At 33.3% G+C, this 3,879-nt stretch overlaps 1 long non-coding RNA gene across 1 annotated transcript; it reads left to right on the top strand.

Annotated features, from left to right (window-relative positions):
• The first annotated feature begins 2,911 nt into the window (after positions 1-2,911).
• LOC132303554 (uncharacterized) lies at positions 2,912-3,574 on the top strand. The gene is made up of 2 exons (XR_009481277.1): positions 2,912-3,176; positions 3,384-3,574. It is a non-coding gene; the product is annotated as an uncharacterized LOC132303554 (long non-coding RNA).
• The last annotated feature ends 305 nt before the right edge of the window (positions 3,575-3,879 follow it).

Raw genomic sequence — 3,879 nt, 5'->3', positions numbered from 1 at the left:
GACTAACTATCCACGACCACAAGGCATCTCCAAGGCGTCGAATCCGGCCTAGTTAGCTCAACTTTACTCCCTTCTAGACTACACTAACAACACGGACCACTAGGCGCCTCCTAGGCGTCCGGTTTTCGCAACACTTTTCAAAAACAATTTTCCCAAAATCCTTTCACTTGTTTTTAAAACATTTTTCCCTTTTTCCTTTTCTAATGGATGCATGAATGCCTCGTGCTTCTAATTGTTAATCCCACTATAGAACATCACACATGCTTGCAAGTTGAATTTCTAAAACAATTACCTCATGCTTTCATTCAACATTAATTTAGCATATTAATTTTATAAAGAGAAATTTCCATTCCACAAGTGCATGCTATTACACAAATTGACAACTAGCACATAATCCCATATTTCCTATGGACAACACATAAGTAACTTGCAAGAATTCAAGTTAGCTAGGTATACAACCTACAATTTCCATTACACATAGGCATGCTCATACACATTTTATCAACTTTCATATACGCACATCTTCCAAACATAATATTTAAACATTTTGCAAAAATTTAAATTAATTAAGCATGCAATTAAAGAATTAACTGATAAAAAGCATAGGAAATCATGTATTAGAACACCCCTACCTCAACAATGAGAAAATCCCCAAATTTCTCAGCACCAAGCCCTAATTTCAAAATCCTAGAGTGATAAAATGATGCTTGGCTCCTATCAAATTGAAGATTTCAACAAGCTCAACAATTTTGCTTCACAATGTTCTATCAAATTCCCAAGGGTGTGAGCTTAATCAAGCCTTGAAAGCTTGAATAGAAGAAGAAAAAGAAAAGAAAAGAAGAAGAAGAGAGGGACTGCCGGGGAGAGAGGAGAAATGAGACCAAAATTGGTCTCATGGTCACAAAATGCTCAGTGGCACTAAGAAAAATCCCACCTATTTGAATTTTCTACCACCACATATATATGTATAAACATAATTTACTACGACCATACATTTAAGCACACCACCATATAAAATTATGTACAAAATGAGTAAACATGATATGCAATGAACCCAAGACACAACTCCCGTACACAACAAGTCCGGTAGCGAGTCCCACTCGGGACTGTTCGGCCCGAAAAACTGAAAAATGTTGAAATGATAACCCTTGCATTTCAAAGAGTCCTGAACTCAATGAAATGCCCCAATCAACTCTCAAACACAACCAGCACACTCTACGGTGTTCGGTACGCCAAACGAGAAAAGACGAAAATGTCCTTGAAAAATCAAAAAAATCCCAAAAATGAAAAATAGTTAAAAACAGAAACATCACAAGCAACGGGAGTGACTCAAAGGTCAGGCCATCATCAAGGCAACAGCTTCAAGGCTGCATCCACAAGGCGCCGCCGATAGGGGGAAAAACCACCCAAACCTCGCACAAGAGAAAATCAAGGCGAGGACAACAAAAACCGATATAAATCTGAGATTTAACCGGAGACAAAATAACAGATCCACCCAGTAGCCTGAAACAAACCAAACAAGAGCAAATCTAGCAAAACAAAAACAAAAACGACTGAAAAACCACCCATAGAGCGAACTTATTGGACAGTATATACTTCTGACTCAAACTCACAATGTCAACATTTTCCTATTATGACGAAGAAAAGGTTTATCTAGGTTTTCCTCAAAACATAATTACCTTCACATTATTGGATTCACAAATATATACTTATGAAAAAAGGCAACACTATACAAAGCATTATCAGCCTAAAAATGCACAACAAAGTTATTTGCCCATGTGATGTTGCACTAGTATTGAAAATGTGGGAGAGCTATTTTTATAATTGCAAGCGCAAGGCTGAAGCTGACTGGGTATAATATACAGTTTAAAAAGTTATTTTCATTAAAAGAAAAATAAGTGATTTTTCGTTAACACCTCTTTGAAAAGGCCAAAAAAAAAAAAAATCAATAGACGCTCTTCTCAAAATTATATACATTAACGATAATTTTCAAAAGGCATCAATCGTTAAAATGCCTCTTGTCAAGAGTTGTCTATCATCTATATATACATAGAGAATCCTATATTTTAAGATTTCACAAGAAAATAAATAAAATAAAATAAAATAAAAAAATCCATGTTATCTTCTCTTCTCAATTGCTATACTTTTTTTATATAATAATTAGTTTTTTATGTGATAAAAGCTGCTATTAGATTTTTTTTTTTTTTTTTTTATCCTGGCAATTGTTAGATATGTTAATATAGGATAAGGGAATGATGGGGGTGGGCGTCGAAATGCTATATGAACATGAGAAGCCCTACCATTGGGCCAAAGCCGCACTCCTCTGTTAGAATTATGGTTCCTCTCTCTTTCTTTACTTTCTTTTCGGGACAATCAAAATTTTTAAAATTTAATTTATATTTATTTCATCATTTTTATTTGTCAAGAATTGATTATTTGATTATTGTTGGTGACTTAGTTTCGGATATGTTGTGAATTGATTTTGGGTTAAAGGAGATTTAATGGGTTTGATGTTTAGCACAAGGAATGCATCACTAAAGAGATATATAATGGGTTGGTTTGGTTTGTTATATATATATATATATATATATATATATATGTATATATGTATATATATATGTATATATGTATATATATATATGTATGATAGAATGGTGAAGAAAGAGCAGGCTGTCAAAATAAAAAATAAAATAAAATAAAATAAAGTAGAAAGAAATTGTGATGTTGGTGGCGAGACTCACTTAAATTTATTTGGGGGGTGAGATTGTATTCTTTGTACATAGACCGAAAAGATAAGGATATGAAGGTGGTGGTGGGGCCTACTTAGTGATAAGTTTGCAATTGAATTGATATTTGTTTGGGGTGAGATTGTATTCTTTGTATATAGACTGAAAAGGTAAGGATACGAAGGTGGTGGCGGGCCCACTTAGTGATAAGTTTGCAATTATATTGATATTTGTATAGTGTTGGTAGGATTGCCATTATATAAATTGGTATCTGTTTTTGTTACTGTGGTAAGGAAACAGATGAAGATATTTGAGGAGGGAGAGGGAGAGGGAGAGGGAGAGGGCCGAGACTGTTAGAGAGAACATAGAGTTCACAGAGGGAGGCCGAGTTCATAGAGGGCCGGAGCTTTGAGGCTTGGATGATTCAGTGAAGAGTAATTATTTTACGGTGTAAGGTTCTTTATATCTTGAATTGTTTGGGGTGATTTTATTTCAAATATTTTGTGATTGTTATTTTGCTAAAATTACATTTATGTATTTTTGTTCAAAAATATATTTATATTTTGTGAAGCTAATTTTCATGAAACCTTCTTAAAAAAATTTTGTTAAGGTTTTTGTTACTAGGACTTGCCCCATCTCACCCCATTTCAATTTCAGGTACCGAAGATGTTTGAGGATTTCTAGTTGCGGTTTAGAGAGGAGCTATATTGCGGGATTTATTTTATTTATTTGGAGATATTGTATATTTATTTGAGAAAATTTGATTTTTGTATCAAATAATACAATCTCACCCAAACAAAGCCCATGTGAGTAATAGTCAAAGTCAAAAAAAAATTTTGCTAAACAAATATCCAAGTGGATCCCGCCACCAACATCACAATTTCTCTTTTTATTTTTTATTTTATAATTTCGGCAATCTACTCTATCACAATTTCTCTTTTTATTTTTTGTTTCTAATTTCGGCCATATATGTGTATATATGTATGTATATATATAACAAACTAAATCAATCCATTAAATATCCCTTTAGTGGGACTCACCAAATCACATTATCATAACTTTTCTCACCAATTTCAGTCACCAACTGACATTCTTTTTATCTCCATCTGACATTGTATATATATAAATGTAATAAAACTAAATTAAATTCACT

Source organism: Cornus florida, unplaced genomic scaffold (genome assembly GCF_030987335.1).
Source record: "Cornus florida cultivar Cherokee Brave unplaced genomic scaffold, ASM3098733v1 CherokeeBrave_3.0.0_Hap2_Chr04, whole genome shotgun sequence".
Lineage (NCBI taxonomy): Eukaryota > Viridiplantae > Streptophyta > Magnoliopsida > Cornales > Cornaceae > Cornus > Cornus florida.
This window is presented reverse-complemented; position numbering and strand designations above follow the sequence as displayed.